We start from the raw sequence: 23,728 nt of genomic DNA on the forward strand, positions 1-23,728 counted from the left end.
TCTTTCTTCAGGCATCTAAAAGCCTTTGTAGAGTCAAGACGGTAAAGTGAGTGAATAAATCAGTGTTTTGTGCTTTTAGAAAATTTAATGCGCAATATATTTTATAATTGAATCGGAAAGTTGAATGGAATTATTTTATTGGACAAGGAAGAAATCGCATTTAATATTGGTAATTACATACATACTTATGTATATATGAAATATGGCATATCCATATTTATTTATTACATGACATAACCATTTGATGCTAGATGCCGATTCCCCGCTGATGATTTCAACTATGAGGACAATTTGTTTTATTTCACAACTAAGGAGAAGCGTTCAGCTACGTTTCTATATATTTTTCCTTTTTAAAAGTGTGACTATTTACAAATTATTTCAATCAGTTTTTCTTTTATTAAAGTGTGTTATGTATTTCTTTAGAATTTTGTATGTACCTATGTGTTTGTTGTTCTTTTGCCTTTCAATAAACAACCTCAACATTTGTGTGAATACTATAGAGATAGCCAGTGAGTTCTTACTGAGAGCAAGTGAGCACACATTTCAAAGTGTTTTACATTGAATTTTACGCTCCCTTGCTCTCAGTAAGGGTCCACTGGTGCATGTGTTTGTTTTTTTTTTGTGCCTTTTGGGTTTGTATTTTTTTGCACCCAAACATATAAAATGTTTGCACCCAAACATAAAATTATTTCCACCCAAACATAAAATTATTTCCACCCAAACATATCTTTGTTTGCACCCAAACATATATATCTTTGCACCCAAACATATATAAGTTTGCACCCAAACATATATTTGTTTCCACCCAAACATATATTATGTTTGGGACTGTTGCAAACATATATATGTTTGCTGCAAAATATGTTTGGGACATATGTTAGAGAGGCCGTTTTTTTTTGCGTGTATGTAAATGTATGTACATGCAAATGTATGATCATGCGGCACACCGTCATAAGTGCTTTGCAAATGTCAATATAATCAGCGGAAGGAGCACAGCAGTGGAGTTAAGTTTTTCTAGTAAAATAAATTGAACTAATTATTTCATTATACACGGAGGAAAAAAGGCCTCTCTAACATATGTCCCAAACATATTTTGCAGCAAACATATATTTGTTTGCAACCAGTCCCAAATATAGCTTTTGTTTAGGTCCTGCAAACAAATTTATGTTTATGTGCAAAAAATATTTGTTTGGGTGTAAACAAATATTTGTTTAGATATAATACACGGTGCTCTTGAATCAACTTTAAATGGAAGGTGGTTACACCTGGGAAGGTTTTGTGAATTCCGAATCTACAATACTCATGGAAAGAAAAATCAAAAAACAAAAAAAAAAATCGCCGGAATCGCGATTCAAGTTTTCACGATTTTGCTTGGAAACCGCAAGAGCCATCGAAATGAGACTTAAAAAAATATTGTAGCTATGAAAATTCTCTACAATATTGATTTTTACGTTAATTTCATAGGTTTTACCGTTATTGAGATATAGAAGTTCAAATTGGGACAATACATTGACTGTATCGCTACCTTATAAAACAATGACATACATGGTGCCCCTTAATTAACTTTAAATGAAAACCGCTTACACCTGCAAAGTTTTTCGGATTTTGAAACAGCAGGTGTGAAAAATCCAAAAACAAGAAAAAATCGCTGAAGGGACTTTAAAAAAATCGCGGTCAAAGTTCACATTTGTAGGTTTTAGCAGTGAAAATTCTGTACAAGATTGACCTGCCTAATACCGACAAAATTCTGGGGGAAAGTTTTATACCCCTAAAGAAGAGCACGTACCAAATTTGAGCCATTTTGGTAGGATAATGAAGCTAAAACCTTAAAACAGCCGAAAAACGGGAGGTACCGTTCTATGGGGCCTATATCAAAACGTGGATCGATATATCCCATTTTCAATACCTCCCATCCTGCAAGTAATAAAAACTTATGTACCAAATATTGAATCTCTATCTTTAAAATTGCTAGCTGTATCTTGATTTCAACAGATAGACAGACGGACGGGCCGGCAGACGGACATGGTTAACTCGACATATCAATGATCAATAATATATATACTTTATAGGGTCTCCGACGAATATTTCGATGTGTTACAAACGGAATGACAAATTTAATTATACCCTCCATATAGTGGAATGTATACAAAAACCCTAAAAATGTCAACTTGAATCACGATTTATTTAAAAGCGCCCCTGCGATTTTTTTTTTATTTTTCTCATCTATGAACATTGTAGTTTCAGACTCCGTAAAAACTTCCCAGGTGTAAGCACCTTCCGTATAAAGTTGCTTCAAGATCACCGTGAATATTAATACAAACCTAAAAGCCACAAAAAAGAAAAAAACAAACACATTCACCGGTGGACGTTTTCTGAGAGCAAGTGAGCTTAATTTCAATGTAAAACGCATCGAAATGAATGCTCACTTGCTCTCAGTAAGCGCTCACTGGATATATCTAACTTATACTCGTACACACATTTTTAAATGGTGGTGGTTTATTGACATGCATAGAAATACCAAACACAATAGCAAGAACAGACGCATAGGTAGATAAAAAGATTCTAAAAGAAAAACGGAATGGCATAATTTATAAAAAGTCACACTTGTAAAAAGGCAAAAAATATAGAAACATCATTGAACGCTTCTCCTTACTTGTGAAATAAAACACGTTCTCTTGAAAGTTGAAATCATCTGTGGGGAAATAGGCATTTGGAATCAAATAATTATATAATGTAATAAATAGGTACATCAATATTTCAAATATACATATGTATATATATGAAAAATGTATTGATATAATTACCAAAAAATATTAAATACGATTTCTTCTGTGTCCAATAAAATATTTCCATTCACCTTTCTGGATTCAAGTATAACATTTCCAATTATGAAATGTATTGGGCTTTTATTTTACTAAAAGTCACCATTACTTCAAGAAAACACAATACACTGATTTAGTTATGTACTTCGCATCCGCTTTCAACGATTCTTTTGAAGAAACTGAAGAAAAAATATTATCTGCCCTCTCGCATCAACGTCGAACGAAAAAAAAAATAAGCACAACAAAAATTAACTAATACTATTTTGTCATTTCTTCTTCGCTTGTTGCCGGCTGAAGAATAAATCGCAACAGCAACAACAATAAAGCACGAAACACACGCTTTTGGCCCCATACACACCGCCAAAGCAAAAACAAACTTTCTTTACTCTCCCGTCTTCGCTTCTGTGTCTTCTATTACACCATATACACAGTTCTTTATTATAAAACAGCAACCGCGAGTGTCCTGTTGCTACTCTCTTTGGCAAAAATTCGCTCTCCACCATTAAAAATATGTTCTATCATAAAAAATATGTTGGTACCCAAGCAAATAAAATTGTGATATGTTACAAAATGTTGCAATAATATATTTGTTTTGGACACAAACAAATTATGTTTGAATCCAAACATATAGTTGTTTGCAACCAGCCCCAAACAAAAATTTGTTTGGATCCAAACATATTTCTAACATATATTTTTCTGGTGTAGTTAAGTATACTTCGTGGTGGAAGGCATACAAAAGCTTTTTTCCTTATTTTTTTTTTTGTATTTCTCAATAGTTGAAATATTACTTTCCCATTGTGCATGATCTTGGGATATGAATATAAACAAATTTACACTTAACCATGAGAATTTCAGCCAAATGCATACAGACCAACTAAGGAACTTATTTCCACAACAAAAACACTTTAGTGTTTTGGGACACACTTGGAGTGTGCGTGTGTTAGAAATTATCATGCATTTGCAATGTGTGGTACCTAGGCGACAGTAACATGCAAAACACCAGTCAAACGAACACAACCGAGTGGTATTAAATAAATTGAAATTGCAATAAAATTAAATATAACCATTTTGTGTTTAGCAAAAATTATCATCATTGTCTATTTTTTTTCTTGTCATTTGTAATTAACGTCATTTGACACACATATCTTCGGTTATCTGTCACACACTCATTCTATCCGTAAACTGGACACTGACTGTTTGTGTACAGCTAACAAGTCTAACGGCCATCAGATTGTGAAGAAAAACCAAATACATGGTAATTGAGTTAATGCTAACATTACACTCGACTTTCCTAATCAACTTAGGAGGATAGCTATGTTTTGACATTTTCTAGAGTACGTTTACGTAAACCTATTCACATGTCGTCCGAAAGCAAACGTTGTTAATTTTCTGCAAAATTACATTAAGGGAGTAATTCTTATCTGGCTATTTCCACACCATGCCACATGTTTGTGATGTGGTAACACATTATTGTGGCTTAGCTTGGGCTTTTGGGTTGATAAAAATAAATGTTAGTTTCTATTTTTGTGAAGATTGCGATTTGTCATTACGTATAAAATATAATCGCTTAATCTAACCAATTATATAAAAAGGGGATATTCATATTGTCAAGGATACATGATGCAGATAAAAGAGTATTACGTGATGGCATATTTTTATGTAATACAATTGTGGGACAGCTCAAATCAATTAACTTGAATGACCTTTATCGAGTTAAGTTAAATTATGTAAAGCTTATAAAATTGTTATAATTTGTAATTGTAATACAGGAGCCGGAATTAACACTACCAAAGAGTGAAATATCAAACTGATGGCCTTGGTACAGGTACATCCTCCTGTAGAGACGGGAAGGTAATCTGGTTACAGATACAAATAGTGTACTGTGGGTATGGAAAGAACATTTATCAAAACTGTTGGTATTCAATAATAACGAAGACGAGGAAGATACCACATGAGATCCCGATAGATGGTATTGAGTTTATACCTCCCGGTCAAAATGAGGTGAATACAGCAATGAACCCGCTAAAGAATAATAAGTCATCAGGAGCCGATGGCTTACCTGCTGAGCTCTTCAAAACCGTGGACGACGAGCTGATAAGGTGTAAGCATCAAGAAGTTAGCACAATCTGACAGACAGAAAAGACCCGATGATAGCAACGTAAGAATCCCATGTCCCATCTACATTAAATGAGCTAAGGCAGTGTGCTTAATCTATAGGGGCATAAGTCTGTTCCCTGTTGCTTACACGATTCTATCTGAGATATCATGTGAACGACAAAAGCCTAATGTCAATGATATAATACGACCATGTAATTGCCATTACAGACGTGGCAAAAATATTGGATTCTTAAAGAATGCGATTTCCAGCACATTGATTTTTAAATTTATATTTGTATAAGGACGTGGACGTTTTAATGAATATTCGTATGAGGACGTGGCTTTTTAATGAATATTTCTATGAGGACGTAGATTTTTTATTGAGCATTTTTTGAAGGACTTGAACGTTTTAAGGATTTGAGTCTTTTAAGCACTTGGATTTTAAAGGACGTGAATGTTTTAATGGGCTTGGATGTGTGGATTTTTAAACGAATATTTTTAAGGACGTGTATTTTTAAGGATATGAATTTGTTATGAAGTATATGTTTAGGACTTTTTAAGGAATGTTTTTTAAAAACTTGGGTTTGTGAAGGACGTGGATTTTTAGCGCATATTTTTAAGGGCGTAGATTTTTTATTGAGCATTTTTGAAGGACGTGAACGTTTTAAGTATTTGAATCTTTTAGGCACTCGGATTTTAAAGGTCGTGAATGTTTTTTTTTATTTTTTAAGGATATGGATTTGTTATGAAGTATATGTTTAAGGACTTTTTAAGGAATATTTTTAAAAACTTGGGTTTGTGAAGGACTTGGATTTTTTAACGCATAGTTTTAAGGACGTGCATTTTTTAAAGAATATTTTTAAGGACATGGATTTTTTAAAGAATATTTTGTAAGGATTGGGATTCTTTTGTAGAATATTTTATAAGGACTTTGAAGAATATGTTTAAGGACTTTTTAAGGACACTTATTTTTTAAAGAATATTTTTTAAGGACTTGGATTACTTTGAAGACAATTTCTAAAGGACGAAGAAGCAAACATCTTTTTAAGGACTTTTTAAAGACATGGATTTTTTAAAGAATATATTTAAAAACTTGGGTTTTTTAGGGACGTGAAGAACATATTTAAGAACTTGGGTTTTTAGGGATTTTTTAAAGATTATTTTTAAGGACGTGGATTTTTTAAGAATATTTTTTTTGGGACGTGGATTTTTTAATGAATATTTTTTCAAGGACCTGGAATTTTTTAAAGAATATTCTCAAGAATTTGGATTTTTTAAAGAATAATTTTAAGAACTTGGATTTCTTAAGTAATATTTTTAAGGACGTGGATTTGTATAGAATATTTTTAAGAATTTGGATTTTTAAAGAACTTGAATTTTTTAAGCATGTGGTATTTTTAAAGAATATTTTTAAGAACTTGGATTTTTTAAAGAATAATTTTAAGAACTTGGATTTCTTAAGTAATATTTTTAAGGACGTGGATTTGTGTAGAATTGTTTTAAGAATTTTGATATTTTTAAGGACGTGTATTTTTTAAAGACTATTTTTTAAAAGCGTGGATTTTTTAAGAATTTATTGTAATGATTGGGATTCTTTTGTCGAATAATTTTTAAGGACTTTGAAGAATACGTTTAATGACTTTTTAATGAATATTTTTAAGAACTAAGATTTATGAAGGACGTGGATTTTTTAAAGAATATTTTTAAGAATTTGAGTTTGTGAGGGACCTGCATTAGGGACTTGGACTTTTTTTAAAGAATATTGATTAGGGACTTTGATTTTTCTAAGGACATACATTTTTTTATCGAATTTTTTTAAGGACTTTTTAGTGAACATTTTAAGGACTTAATATCAATATTTTTTAAGGGCTTAGATTTTTTAATGACTTACATTTTTTAACGAATATTTTTTTAAAGAACTAGATTTTTTAAAGAATATATTTAAAGACATTGATTTTTAAAGAATATTTTTTAAGGATATGGACTTTTTAAAGACAAATTTTTAAGGACTTGGATTTTTTAAGGAAGTGCATTTTGTAATGAATATTTTTTTAAGGACTTAGTATCAATATTTTTAAGGACTAAGATGATTTAGGGACGTGCATCTTTTAACAAATATTTTTATGGACTTGGATGCAAAGAATATTTGTTAAGGACTTGGACTTTGATTTTTTAAGGACTTGATTTTTTTAAAGAATAATCTTTATTGACATGGACTTTTTGAATTTGGATTTTTTAAATAATACTTTTTAGAACTTGGATCTTTTAGCATGTGATTTTTTAAAGAATATTTTTAATAATTGGATTTTTTAACACGTGGATTTTTTAAAGAATATTTTTATGAATTGGATTTTTAAACATCTGGAATTTTTAAAGAATATTTTCAAGAACGTGGATTGTTTGAAAAAGTTTTTAAGAATTTGATTTTTAGCACGTAGATTTTTTAAAGAATATTGTATTGTATTTCTTTAAAGAATATTTTTTAAAGAGTTTATTTTTTAAAGAATGTTTTTAAGAACGTTTATTTTTTAAAGAATATTTTTTAAGGACTTGGATTACTTTGAAGACAATTTTAAGGGACGAAGAAGGAAACATATTTTTAAGGACTTTTTAAAGACATGGATTTTTTAAAGAATATATTTAAAAACTTGGTTTTTTTCTGGACGTGGATATTTTAAAGAACATATTTAAGAATATTTGTTTGTTTGGACGTGGATTTTTTTTAAAGAATATTCTCAAGAATTTGGATTTTTTAAAGAATATTTTTAAGAACTTGGATTTCTTAAATAATATTTTTAAGAACTTGGATTTCTTAAATAATATTTTTAAGGACGTGGATTTGTAAAAAATGTTTTTAAGAATTTGGATTTTTTAAAGAACTTGAATGTTTTAAAAAATATTTCTAAGACTTGTCGATTGTTTGAGTGGAGTATTCCCCCCATTGGCTCAACTTCATTTATTACCCTCTATTACAGAGAGTAATGTTTTTCAAAACGAACTGACAGTGTTGCAAAAATTTTTCTGATCGCTACCAATATCATGATTTCATCCCGGCGAAGGGAATTATCAATTGGCTTCTCAGTTTTTGAAATGATGCCTTTTTAGCGAAAAACCGAACTCTTTAAGTGTCTAGTATTCTCATATGAATGAGAATCACACTCACTTTTCGGCTTTTCCAAAGAAACACCAAAATCAAAATATTTTGCAACATGTCAGCACGTATCAACTAAGAATTCTTCGAATTCTGTGAGTTGAAAAGAACACCAACACAGTTGCCTGTGAGGTTGTTTATTGGAATTTTGTTTTTTTGTTTTTAACAAAGCTCCAATTCGCCCGTGCCTAGGCTGTTTTTTGTTTGTTTTGTTTATTGTTGAAGTTCAATCTCATTGTCGATTGTTTGAGTGGAGTATTCCCCCCATTGGCTCAACTTCATTTATTACCCTCTATTACAGAGAGTAATGTTTTTCAAAACGAACTGACAGTGTTGCAAAAATTTTTCTTTGGAAAAGCCGAAAAGTGAGTGTGATTCTCATTCATATGAGAATACTAGACACTTAAAGAGTTCGGTTTTTCGCTAAAAAGGCATCATTTCAAAAACTGAGAAGCCAATTGATAATTCCCTTCGCCGGGATGAAATCATGATATTGGTAGCGATCAGAAAAATTTTTGCAACACTGTCAGTTCGTTTTGAAAAACATTACTCTCTGTAATAGAGGGTAATAAATGAAGTTGAGCCAATGGGGGGAATACTCCACTCAAACAATCGACAATGAGATTGAACTTCAACAATAAACAAAACAAACATATTTCTAAGACCTTTGATTATTTAAGCATGTGGTAGTTTTAAAGAATATTTTTAAGAACTTGGATTTTTTAAGCACCTGGATTTTTAAAGAATATTTTTAAGAACTTTTTTAAGCACCTGGATTTTTAAAGAATATTTTTAAGAATTTAGATTTTTTAAAAAATATTTTTAAGAACTTGGATTTCTTAAATAATATTTTTCAGGACGTGGATTTGTAAAGAATATTTTTAAGAATTTGGATATTTTTAATTACGTGTATTTTTTTAAGAATATTTGTTGAACGGCGTGGATTGTTTAAGAATACTTTGTAAGGATTGGGATTGTTTTGCAGAATAATTTTTAAGGACTTTGAAGAATATGCTTAAGGACTTTTTAAGGAATATTTTTAAGAACTTGGATTTATGAAGGACGTGGATTTTTTTAAGAATATTTTTAAGAATTTGGGTTTGTGAGGGTCCTGCATTAAGGACTTGGACTTTTTTAATGAATATTGTTTAAGGACTTGGATTTTTCTAGGGACGTAGATTTTCTATTGCATGTTTTTTAAGGACTTTTTAGTGAATATTTTTAAGGACTTAATATCAATATTTTTAAGTTTATGGACTTTAAAAAAATTTAAGGACTTGGATTTTTTTAATGACGCGAATTTTTTAATGAATATTTTTTAAGGATTTAGTATCAATATTTTTAAGGTTTATGATGGTTTAGGGACGTGCATCTTTTAACAAATATTTTTACGGACTTGGTTGCAAAGAATATTTGTTAAGGACTTGGACTTTATATAGAATATTTTTTAAGGACTTGATTTTTATTTAAAAAATACTCTTTATTGACATGGACTTTTTAGGGAATATTTTTTAGTTATTATTTAAGGACGTATATTTTTTAATGACTTACATTTAGTAAACAAATATTTTTTTGGATATATTAAGGACGTGGATTTTTTGAAGAATATTTTTTAAGTACGTGGATTTTTTTAAAGAATGTTCACAAGAATAAGGATTTTTTAAATAATATTTTTTAAGAACTTGGATCTTTCAGTATGTGGAGATTTTAAAGAATTTTTTTAAGAATTGGATTTTTAGCACGTGGATTTTTTAAAGAATATTTTTATGAATTGGATTTTTAAGCATCTGGATTTTTCAATGAATATTTTTATGAATTGGATTTTTAAGCACCTGGATTTTTCAAAGAATATTTTTAAGAACTTTAATTTTTTTTAAAAAATGTTTTTAAGAATAGGATTTTTTAGAACGTAGATTTTTTAAAAAATATAGTATTGTATTTCTTTAAAGGATATTTTTAAGGACTTTTATTTTTTAAGAACTTGAATTTTTGAAGCACCTGAATTTTTAAGGAAAATTTGTAAGAATTTGGATTTTTTAAAGAATATTTTTTAGAACTTGGGTTTTTTTAAATATTTTTAAGACCTTTGAATTTTTAAGCACGTGGATTTTTTAAGAAATTGTATTTTTTAAAGAATATTTCTAAGACCTTTGATAAAGCACGTGTAGTTTTTGAAGAATATTTTAAGAACTTGTATTTTTTTAAGTACGTCAATTTTTTAAAGAATATTTTAAAGAACTTGATTTTTTTAAAGAATATTTTTAAGATCTTGGATTTTTTAAGCACGTGGATTTTTTAAAGAATATTTTTAAGAACTTGTTTTTTTTACCATGTGGATTTTTAAAGAATATTTTTATGAACTTAGATTTTTTAAAGAATATTTTTATGAACTTTTTAAGAATATTTTAAAAAACTTGGATTGTTTAAAAAATGTTATGAAAAATTGAATTTTTTACCACGTAAATTTTTTAAGAATATTTTTAAGAACTTGGGTTTTCTAAGGACGTAGATTTTTTAAAGAGTATTTCTTAAAGGACATAGATTTTTAGGCATAATCACCCTTATTACGGTTGGCGTAGTCGTAGACGTTCAAGTGACGTAGACGTTGTCGTAGGCGTAGACGTTGGCGTAGTCGTAAGATACATTTTTATATGATGAAAAATTATATACAACGACATTTTTTGTCTTTTATAGCATTTTGTATCCTTAAAAAATCGAAAGAAATACATTTGTAATTCCCAGAACGCATTTCTTGGTTTAAATACAACATTTATTTTTTTGATACGACAAATCGGTATTACGTATGGCGTAACACGACAAATTGGTATTAGGTATGGCGTTGAAATACGAGGAAAGAGTCGTGACCGATTTTGTAAACGACAGCATATAAAAATAAAAACAAATTAATTTCAAAAGAATTTTTTGGCAATGAGTATTAAAATATATTGGAAAATAACTATATTAAATACAAATATTACTACTTTGATTCATTTGCATAAGATAAATTTCGTGTCTTTATCAGATTACAAATTTTCTATTGAAAATCTGTTAAGAGTCCTCATATAACGATTGATGCAATGTAAATTTCTTAGTTCTTGCTCAAAAGATGATTTCAAACAAATTGTTTTACAATTAAAAAATATATATTTTTTAAATTTTGTATGAGAAAAAAATTTTCGTTGTCGTAAATGTTACGTGGTACCAAAAAATATCCCTACGACAACGACTACGCCAACCACCACAAAAACGTCTACGCCAAACACTTATTTTGATTGTAAAAACTATAGGGTTAGTTTTTCTTCTGAATTAAAAGTTTAAAAATGATCTAATAATAATTCTAATTATGTTTGTTACAAAAAGAATTCTTTAAAAATTGAAATTTTTGCTTTTATGTTCAAAAACATACATAATACCAGTTAGACGTTACGACACGTCAGCTTGCAATTTTGGATACGACAACGCCAACCGTAAAAGGGTGAATATTTTCTAATTAATTGGATTTTGTTAAAGAATTTTTTTAAGGACATAGTTTTTTTCAGGAATTAAGTTTTTTTAAAGAATATTTTTAAGAACTAGGATTTGATTTTTGGATTTTTTAAAGAATATTTTGAAGAGTTTGATTTTAGGTCTTGGATATTTCAAGCACGTGGATTTTTTAAAGAATATTTTTAAGAACCTGAATTTTTTAGCATGTAGATTTTTTAAAGAAAATTACAAAAACCTGGATTTTTTAGCATGTAGATTTTTTAAACAATACTTTTAATAACTTGGATTTTTAAAGAATATGTTTAAGAATTTAATTTCTAGCACGTGGATTTTTTAAAGAATATTTTTAAGAACCTGAATTTTTTAAAGAATTTTTTGAAGAGTTTGATTTAAGATACGGATATTTCAAGCACGTGGATTTTTTAAAGAATATTTTTAAGAACTTGGATTGTTTAAAAAATGTTTTTAAGAATTGGATTTTTTAGCATGTAGATTTTTTAAAGAATATCTTTAATAACTTGGATTGTTTAAAAAATGTTTTTAAGAATTGGATTTTTTATGCACGTAGATTTTTTAAAGGATATTTTTAAGAATTTGGATTGTTTAAAAAATGTTTTTTAGAATTGGATTTTTATAGACGTATATTTTTTAATGAATTTGTATTTTTAAGGACGTAGATTTTTATCATAATATTTTTTTAATTAATTGGATTTTTTTAAAGAACTTTTTTAAGGACATAGATTTTTTAAAAAAATATTTTTTAAGGAATTGATTTTTTTTTGAAGAATATTTTTTAAGGGACTGAGTTTTTTTGAAGAATGACTTTTAAGGGCTTGGTTTTTTTTATTATTTTTTTGAAGAATATTTTAAAGAAGACTGGTTCTTTAAAGACTCTCATTTAAAGACTTTGTTAAGAATGCTTTTAAGGATTAGCATTTGAAGGAAGTATATGTTTTGTAGAATATTTCTTAAGTACGTGAATTTTTGTAATTTTAAAAATGACTGAAGTTGTTTGTCGGCAAGTTAAGATCAAGGCTCATGAAAATCTACCCCATGTTTGTATGAAAAAACATTCGTAATAACCAACAAAGTAAGTAAGACTCTTCCTCTTATTCTATTTTATGGCCTAAACGTTCCTTAGCAATTTAAGATTTTTACTATGCATACATTAGTAAATAGTACTTATTTATTTATTTACTAAATACGAAACATCGAATATACAATACACATAGATAACTGAATTAATCTTTTAATAAATGATATTATAATTCAAAACTTAAAGAAAATATATACAAACTGTTCGAGATTTTTTAATGAAATTAATTTTTACCTATTTATTATAAAATTTTGTGTGATTTTGCTATTAGAATAAATTTGATTAAATTTAACATTAATTTGCTTTCTCTGCCTATAATTGTATACAACATAATAACGAATTTAAATGTGCTACATTGAAAGAACATCCCACCAACAAAATCCCTTTTTGCAGTTGCAATTTAAATTCAATAAATTAATCACTTGACCCCATTTACATCCCGCAAAAATATGTACATTTAAGTACACGATATTGTGTATGTAGTGTGTTTCTCACGTTTGTTGTACATCGTTTTAATGACCCTAATACTCGCTCAGCTACAAACATGATAATCCCTGTTATCTACCTGATAATTAAGGGTTTAGAAAAGTTTATTAAAATGAGCCTCTAAAGAATTAAATATAGGGTCTACCATAAACGAAGCAATGAAGAAGAAGAGAAAGTGGAAATCTGCAAAACCAACCATTCTATGACTACATGTTAAACCGCAGCATTTATATGTAAAATACACACACAAACACAGGTTAACATATGAACACTATATGACACCAATAAAAGTTGTAATTTCAACTGAGTTTGAGGGCCTTTTATTTTGATATAATTATTCAGCCTATAAGGATGTCCTTCAATACGTTCACAAAGACATCCTTCAGTTCGTTTATTAAAACTCAATTCAACTTGTCTATACCGACTCCTTTCAGCACGTCTGTAGACAGTGCTAACTAGCTGAAGCATACACCTTAGCACAGTTTCGCCTCCAATCGCATTTTCTTCTTTGTATTATTCAGGTGTTTTTTAGCTGCATTTTGCGCATTTTGTCGGGGCGGTATTCACTCAACACTATCATCTGGCAAAGGGTCTACTGTATTTTCGTCGTTATCGCTACTGCTGGCTTTTAAAAGTTTTCCTCCCATAGTCTGAGCGTGTCACCAGTATACAGATTGCCTGTATACAGATTGCCTTATTTGTCTCTACTGGCGGATGTGCCTGAACCAAAGTTATCAGTTTGATGTTTCTGTCTTTGAGAGAATTATCGGACGATTTTTATACCCGATACGATAATATGGAGGGTATAATTAAATGTGTCATTCCGTTTGTAACACATCGAAATATTCATCGAAGACCCTATAAAGTATATATATTCTTGATCAGGGTAAAATTCTGAGCCGTACGTCTGTTGAAATAAAGGTACAGCTTGCAATTTTTAAAATAGAGATTAGTATTACTCCTATGATGTTTGATATTGCAAATTGGCTATATCGGTCAACGTTTTAATATATATAACTTTCAGTATTTGGAAGGTTTTGGACTCAATATTCCACCGAAATGGCTGAAAAATGGTACTTAGTCTTCATTTAGGGTATACAACTTACTTACTTACTTAGCTGGCCCATTACGGAACATTTGTTTAATAGACCGAACTAAGAAAAGATCTCCAATTCTCTCTGTTTAGTGCTTAGCTGTTTGGAACACCGCGCCTTGTCATCTCTTGCGCCAACTATTCCTTGGGTTGCCAATTCTGCGTGCACCGCCAAGCGCCTCGTATTTATACGCCTTTTTAGCGGGTTCAGCATCGCTCATTCTTATGATATGGCCTAGCCAACGCAATCGCTGCATCTCGATACGTTTAACTATAAAGATACAGCTCGTGGTTCATATCTGCTTGCTCAAGTACCCAGGCTTCGGAACCATACATCAGCACGGGTAGTATCAGTGTTTTGTAAAGCATTATTTTGTTTGACTAGTTGTGGCTTTGTTTTTAAAGTGCTTACTTAAGCCAAAGTAGCAACTGTTGGCTAATACAATTCTTATTTTTATTTCACTACTGATGTCGTTTGTTGTGTTTACGGCGGCGCCGAGGTATACGAAGTGTGTTACTACCTCAAAATTATAGAAACCAACTTCAACAGTTGGTCCGATCTCAAGGGCCGCATTGCGCGTCGACACCATCAGCTTGGTCTTCTCGCCGTTTACCGCCAGACCTACTTTAGCAGATTCTCCTTCGACCTTTATAAATGTATCGGTTACTTCTTTTACTGATCGTCCCATGATGTCTATATCATCAGCATAAGCAAGTAAAATGTGGTTATTGGTGTAGATTGTGCCACTTCTTTTGACGTTTGCCTCTCGTATAACCTTTTCTAGCAGGATGTTGAAAAGATCACACGGGAGGCTGCCTCCTTGCCAGAAACCTCTTTTTGTGCAAATCTCTTGGGGTTCTTTCCTATTTAAACTGCAGATCTTGTGTCTGTTAGAGTCATTTTATAAAGCCGCATGAGCTTTGCGGGGATACCAAATTCAGACATTGCTTTGAATACCTTTTTGACAAAAACGTGGTAGTTGTCGATCTACATCTCTTGGGTCTTCTCTAGGATTTGTCACAGGGTAAATATCTGGTGGACTTGCTAGGTCTAAAGCCGCATTGGTATGGTCCAATTATTTCGTTGACCGTGGGTTTTAGTCGTTCGCACAATATCCCTGACACTATCTGGTGGGCGATAGGGAGAAGACTTATGCCCCTATAGTTGGAGCATAAAGTCTTATCTCCTTTCTTATGGACGGGACACAGGATGCTCAGGTTCCAATCGTCGGGTACGCGTTCTTCCTGCCAGATGGAGCCAACTAGCTAATACATACACCTTATCAGCGTGTCGACTCCGGTTTTAAAAAGCTCGGCTGGTAGGCCATCAGCTCCTGCTGCCTTATTATTCTTCAGCCGGTTTTTTGCTGTCTTTACCTCATCTTGGACGGGTGGTATACATTCAATCAATCTTCTGGGATTGGATCTGTGGTATCTTCGTCGACTTCGCTACTATTGGATACCAACAGTTTGGAAAAATGCTCTTTCCAAATAATTAGCACACTATCTGTATCAGTTACCAGATTACCTTGCTGGTCTCTACAGGAGGATAAGCCAGTTCCAAAGCCATCAGTTTGATGTTTCACTCTTTGGTAGAATTTTCGGACTTCATTCTGTCTCCTGTACATCTCGATTTGTTCACACTCCCGCTTTTCCTGCGGAAAAGACGTTTCTCCTCTCTCTTTTTCTCCCTGTATCTCTCTCGTGCGCTACGCGGTGCTACGGATCGTAAAGTAGCCCTATATGCCGCATATTTCTCTTCAGTAGCAGCACTACACTCCTGGTCATACCATGGATTACTTGGTGGAGGTCTCTGGTATCCAAGTAATGATTTTGCGGCTGTTTGCAGGGAGTGGGCAATATTTTGCCACTGTCCTGATGTGTTATCGGGGCGAGGTGTGCTTTGATTAAGCAGTTGGGCCAGTTGAGTGTAATATGCTGTGGCTTTCTGTTGTGATTGCAGCTTACCGATGTCCAATTTCCGTGTTGTATCTGATCGCACTTTGTTTGCTACGTTTAATCTGGTACGTACCTTTGCTGCAACAAGGTAATGGTCCGAGTCTATGTTTGCACCTCGGTACGATCGTACATACAACACGCTCGATGCATGTCTTCCATCTATCACAACGTGATCAATTTGATTTCTTGTTCTTTGATCTGGCGACAGCCAGGTGCCCTTATGAATATCGAGATGCTTAAATCTGGTACTGCTAACTACCATGTTTCTTGCAGCTGCCAAATCTATCAGCCCCATACCATTGTCAGATGTTTCATTGTGGAGACTGAATTTCCCGACTGTTGGGCCAAAGATATTCTCCTTTCCAACTATAATACAGTGCGTCACCTTTAGGTGTTGTTGTGACGCTTTTCCCGTTCCATCGTATATCCTGTATGGCAGTAATGTCGGCCTTGTACTCTTCAAGTACATCTGCCAATGCGTAAACTGCACCTTCTCTAGAAAGAGTGCGAACATTCTAGGTGCAGATTCGCAGATCATGGTCCTTGCAACTTTTACGGGGTTCGACAACTTTAGAGGGGGTTGTTTTTCTACTCTTTCGTTTTTTCATAGTATGCTGTTTTTTCTAGGGTAGGGTTACTAACCCGAGGCCCAAAACCCAAGTTTTTAACGTTCTTATGGGTGAACGCGCGGCACATGTTAGGTCACTACCTTTAACGGGTGTTAAAGGCAGTTCCCCAGGTGACACCACGGGGAGGTCAGTGTCCACTTGAGATGAAAGAGGGACCAAGATAAATCCTGGGCTTTGCCATGTTAAAGCCGGTCAGGATCGTTCCTTGGTATCTTCCATCTCCTACGTCACACAGGGTATACAACTTACCATATGAAATTTGTCGGTATAGCTCCACGCCTTCATATAGCTCATATAGAACGGTACCTTCCGATTTTCGGTATTTGTACGGCTGTGACCCCAATATTCCACAGAAATTTCTGAAAATTGGTACTTAGTCTTCATTTGGGGGAAAATTCTATTCCACGTTTTCTTTAGTCCCATTACGATAAGACTTGCGCTTTCCAAGCAAAATTGGGAAAACCTGAAAAAAAAACGAAAAAATTTGAACTTTGACCGCGATTTATTTAAAAACCCCTCCAGCGACTTTTTCTTGATTTTGGATTTTTATCATCTAAGAACATTGCTGTTTAAGAATCCGCCAAAACTTCCCAGGTGTAAGCACCTTTCATTTAAAGTTAGTTAAGGCCATTTTGGTTTAGTTATATGAAGAAAAGACAAAATTTTTTAGTTTTCCATAAAAAAAAAATTAAAAATTTTTTTTTAAGCTACATGAAAGATTTTTGCTACATAGATTGGGAAAAAAAATCCCATTCTTAAATCTGTTCGAGATACTAATTTTGGTTGTTGCGCGCAAAAGTTATGGCGGTTTCAATTCTGATAAAAAGAAAAAAATCTTTAAAAGACTCTAATCATTATATTGAGAAACTCTCTTAATTAGGGGCTCCCTACGTAATATATGATTACTGAGGCCCCATAACATTAGTGAAAAAGTTTTAAGTTTTCGCGGAAATTGAGAAAGAGTTAAAAAAATTTGCTGGCTTGCCAATTGTTTTAATAAAATTTAAGCTGTTTATGCATCGGAAAAATATTTTAAAAATATATACGTAATCTAAACATCGCGAAGATTCAAATGAAACCAAAAATATACAAATCTGTTTAGCGGTTTGCATATTATAGCAAAAACAAAAAAATATATTGAGAGAATTTATAAAATTTTTGTAAGAGAAAATATTTTTTCAAATTTATTTTGTGAGTTAGTTGAAGAAAATGTAGTAAAATTAGGTCGGAGTTATTCTCCTATTTCAGTTAAATTTCACGCAACAAATCACATTTTTTATTCTAATCACTTCTCGAGTACACGCTAACATCTAGTGGAAGATATGGGCAACGTTATAATAAATTTTGGTTTCCTTTGAATGGGGTATAATCTTCAAATAAAACTGTATCGGGTAATGTTCATTTTGAAATGCGTGTAAATCGCGAAATCCTTAAAATCACTTGATGCGCATGCGGTTTATCAATACGGCGAATTCTTCTCTTTTAATGTGTACACATTTGCCAGGATTTAATTTGGCGGTTAAGATGTAGCATCGCCTACAGCGTAGTGTGCAAAAAACTGTATAATGCTTATAATTTGCACAAAGTGCATATACTTTTTATGCGCATCCGATTTCACTATCAACCGTGAAAAAATACATCGATCTAAACATATTTCAATAAAATCCATCAAGAACCGTGGATGTAGCATCACACAGTATTTTTTGGATAAATCGGATACAGCTCCCATGTCACTAAATTTTTCAAACCGCTGTTTTCGCACAAACGCGAGTGATGATTCACTTTCTTCATTGAAATGGAAACGATCCACATAAAACGCGAATTAGTCAGCGATATTTTGAAAAACATTTTTCGCAAATTTTTCAATTTTTGCAGTTGCTGTTTTCGCCGTTCTAGTAGATGGATTTTTACGATCTGTGATTCATATGATCCGGATCGTCGAAAAACTAAAATATCGCGGGGTACCAGCACACTCAAAACGATATTGTAAATACTGTACCCAAAAAATAGGTTTTTTAGAAAAAATATCGCACTAAATTTTGGCCTTTGGCAGTAGATTACTCTGCTGCTGTGTGGGCTACATACTCAATATACATATCAGATTATGCGAAATCGCGAGTTCTTTAATCCTATAATTTGTTTTTCGAAATATCCCAATGCGCGTCCCAGTTACATAAAAAATACAAAAAACACCTGAAATCCGGCTTCAAAATGTCAGCATCCATAAAAGGTGGATGAAGTGGAAATTTTGGAAAGCGATACATTAGAAGTGTAATCTTCATTTTGTATTCTCCTACTTTTACTTTGGACAGATGTCCGTCATTTGAATGGTTTAATCAGAAATCGAATAGCAATGTAAAATACCTGTTTAGCTTCAATGTGTTTTTACCTATGTTTTTTCCTTTACGCGGTCGTAACTACCACGTAAATTAAATTTTTTTGCTAAATTTTTGAGCTTTGTACAAAAACATCTAAATTAATCCAGCAATAGTCATAGTTACTAGTAAACTACAATAGTTCGCGTATTATAATAGTGCAAACCTTGGCTTCATGGAAACTAAAAAATTTTGACTTTTCCTCATATATCAACTTATAGTGGATTTAAAAGTTTGTAAAAAATCTCATATATAAAAATTTTGAAATGACTTTGTGCTTGGGCCTTTTTATCGAATTAACTTATGATAAAGATGTTATCTAATCTTAGGCAGGGTGGCGTAGGGGATGAAATACCAAGGAACGGTCCCGACCGGCTTTTACATGGCAATTCCCAGATTTTATCTTGGTCCGTCTTTCATCTCAAGGGGGCACTGACCACCCAATGGTGTCACCTGGGGAGCTGCATTTAACATCCGTTAAAGGTAGTGAGTTGACATGCCGAGCGTTCACCCATAAGAAAGTTAGGGCGTCGGGTTAGTAACCCTCCTCTAGAAAAAGCCGACTACTACGAAAAAAGAAAAAAAAAACAACGCCGAATTTTTAAGGACCACGACCTGTGAATCTGCGCCTGGAATCTTCGCACTCTTTATAGAGAAGGTGCAGTTGTCATGAGTTTGGCTGCGGATTTGTAGTTGGTCGAAAGTTAAAACATCTGGTCTCCAGCTTTACTCCGGCGAATGAAAGACTTTCTACAATACGGATAAAAGCAAAATTCTTCAATATTAGCTTTATCTGTGCTCATGCTCCAACCGAAGACAAAGACGAACAGACCAAAGATATATTCTACGAGTACGTTGCCCTGCCCATGACATTAATATTATTCTAGGAGATTTTAATGTAAAAATTGGAATTGGAATATCTTTGGACCAAGAGTCGGCAAATTCAGTCTCCACAGTGAAACGTCTGACAACGGTATGAGGCTGACAGACTTTGCAGCGGCAAAAAACATGATAGTTAGCAGCATTTAAGCATCTCGATAAGGGCCCCTGTCTGTCTCCGGATCAGAAGACAAGAAATCAAATTGATCACGCTCTGATACATGGAAGACATTCATCGAGCGTGTGGGATGTATGTTCGTCCCAAGGAGCAAACATGGACTCGGACACCTACCTTGTTGCAGCAAAGGTACCCGGTTAAACGACACCTACGACCATTTTGTCGATTATAAGGCAACTTTCGGCAGCCCCCTACGCCCAAAATATTCCAAGCCATTTGTGAATTTGGTATCCCCACAAAGCTCATTCGGCTTTGTAAGATTACTTTAACAGACACTAGTTCCTCAGTTTAAATAGGAAATAACCTCTCCGAACAATTCAGTACCAAAAGACAGCCTTTTGTGTGACCTATTCAACATCCTGCTGGAAAAGGTAATACGAGATGCAAATGTCAAAAGAAATGACACAATCTACAGCAACAGCCACATGCTACTTGCTTATGCTGATGACATAGACAACATGAGGCGATCAGTAAGGGGAGTAACTGATACCATTAAGAAGGTCGAAGGAGAATCAGCAAAAATGGGTCTAGCGGTAAAACTGCGAAAATACAAAGTTGATGACGTCAACGCGCAATGCGTCCATAGAGCTCGGACCAATAGTGGAAGTTAAGGTCGTAAAAGACTTCGTCTACCTCGGCACCGCCAAAAACACAACAAATAAAAAGAAGAATGTGAAATAAAAAGAAGAATTGTATTGGCCAACAGATGCTACTTTGGCTTAAGTAAGCAGTTTAAAAACAAAGCCACATCTCGTCAAAGAAAAAATGCGCTTTATAAAACACTGATACTACCCGTATATGGTTTCCAAGCACGGGTACATTCGCAAGCAGACAAGGCAGTGCTTGGTGTGTTTGAGAGAAAAATTTGTCGCAAGATCTACGGATCAATCTGCGTTGACGTGAATATCGACGTCTTATGAAGCACGAGCTGTATCTGCTATACAACGACATCAGTATAGATAAACGTATCGAGATGCAACGATTGCGTTGGCTATGCCATATCATAAGAATGAGCGATGATGAGCCCGCTAAAAAGGCGTATAAATATGGGACACATGGCGGTGCCCGCAGAACTGGCAGGCCAAGGCTTCTATGCAGCAAGCAAGTGGATGACGAGATGAAAATGCGCGGTATTCCAGAAAGCAAAGTAACAAACAGAGAGAAATTGGAGATCTTGTATTAGTGTTCTGTAATGAGCCAGCTAAGTAATATGATACAGTGATACTTACTTACTTACTTACTTAGCTGGCCCATTACAGAACATTTGTTCTATAGGCCGAACTAAGAAGAGATCTCCATTCCTCTCTATTTGTTGCTTTGCACTCTGGAATACCGCGCCTTGTCATCTCATCATCCACTTGTTTGCGCCATCTATTCCTTGGCCTGCCAATTCTGCGTGCACCGCCATGTGGCATGTATTCATACGCCTTTTTAGTGGGTTCATCATCGCTCATTCTTTTGATATGGCCTAGCCAACGCAATCGCTGCATCTCGATACGTTTAACAATATTGATGTCGTTGTATAGCAGATACAGCTCGTGGTTCATGCGACGTCGATATTCACCGTCAACGCAGATTGGTCCGTAGATCTTTCGAAGAATTTTTCTCTCAAACACACCAAGCACTGCCATGTCTGCTTGCGCAAGTACCCAGGCTTCGGAGCCATACATCAGCACGGGTAGTATCAGTGTTTTGTAGAGCGTTATTTTTGTTTGACGAGATGTGGCTTTGTTTTTAAACTGCTTACTTAATCCAAAGTAGCATCTGTTGGCCAATACAATTCTTCTTTTTATTTCACAACTGATGTCGTTTGTTGTGTTGACGGAGGTGCCGAGGTAGACGAAGTCTTTTACTACCTCAATATTATAGGAACCAACTTCCACAGTCGGTCCGAGCTCAATGGACGCATTGCGCGTCGACACCATCAACTTGGTCTTCTCACCGTTTACCGCCAGACCCACTTTAGCAGATTCTCCTTCGACTTTTATAAAGGTATCAGTTACTTCTTTTACTGATCGACCCATGATGTCTATATCATCAGCATAAGCAAGTAACATGTGACTATTGGTGTAGATTGTGCCACTTCTTTTGACGTTTGCCTCTCGTATAACCTTTTCTAGCAGGATGTTGAAGAGGTCACACGAAAGGCTGTCTCCTTGTCTGAAACCTCTTTTGGTACCAAACTCTTCGGAGAGGTTCTTTCCTATTTTAACTGAGGACCTCGTGTCAGTTAAAGTCATTTTACAAAGCCGGATGAGCTTTGCGGAAATACCAAATTCAGACATGGCTTGGAATACCTTTGAGCGCAGCGGACTGTCGAAGGCTGCTTTATAATCGACAAAAAGGTGGTAGGTGTCGATCTGCATCTCTTGGGTCTTCTCCAGGATTTGCCGCAGGGTAAATATCTGGTCAATGGTGGACTTGCCAGGTCTAAAGCCGCATTGGTATGGTCCAATAATCTCGTTGACCATTGGCTTTAGTCGTTCGCACAATATCCCTGACACGATCTTGTAGGCAATAGGGAGTAGACTTATGCCCCTATAGTTAGAGCATACAGTCTTATCTCCCTTCTTGTGGACGGGACACAGGATACTCAGGTTCCAATCGTCGGGTACTCGTTCTTCCTGCCAGATGGTGCTAACTAGCTGATGAATACACCTTATCAGCGTGTCGCCTCCGGTTTTGAACAGCTCGGCTGGTAAGCCATCGGCCCCTGCTGCCTTATTATTCTTCAGCCGATTTATTGCTGTCTTTACCTCATCTTGGCTGGGCGGTATACATTCAATACCATCTTCTGGGATTGGGACTGTGGTATCTTCGTCGTCTTCGCTGCTATTGGATACCAACAGATTTGAAAAATGTTCTTTCCATATCCTGAGTACACTATCTGTATCAGTTACCAAATTACCTTGCTGGTCTCTACAGGAGGATGTGCCTGTACCAAAGCCATCAGTTTGATGCTTGATCTTTGGTAGAATTTTCGGACTTCATTCTGGCTCCTGTACATCTCGATTTTTTCACACTCCCGCTTTTCCATCTCTCTCTTTTTTCCTGCGGAAAAGACGTTTCTCCTCTCTCCTTTTCTCCCTGTATCTCTCTCGTGCGCTACGCGTTGCTACGGATTGTAAAGTAGCCTTATATGCCGCATTTTTCTCTTCGGTGGCAGCACGACACTCCTCGTCATACCATGGATTCCTTGGTGGAGGTCTCTGGTATCCAAGTATGGATTTTGCGGCTGTTTGCATGGAGTGGGCAATGCTTTGCCATTGCGCTGATATGTTATCGGGATGAGGAGGGCTTTGATTAAGCAATTGGGCTAGTTGAGTGGAATATGCTGTGGCTATCTGTTGTGATTGCAGCTTACCGATGTCTAACTTTCGTGTTGTGTCTGTTCGTACTTTGTTTGCTACGTTTAAGCGGGTGCGTACCTTTGCTGCAACAAGGTAGTGGTCCGAATCAATGTTTGCGCCTCGGAAC

This window comes from Musca autumnalis, unplaced genomic scaffold (genome assembly GCF_047663935.1).
Source record: "Musca autumnalis isolate F117 unplaced genomic scaffold, ASM4766393v1 scaffold_1, whole genome shotgun sequence".
In the NCBI taxonomy this organism is placed as follows: domain Eukaryota; kingdom Metazoa; phylum Arthropoda; class Insecta; order Diptera; family Muscidae; genus Musca; species Musca autumnalis.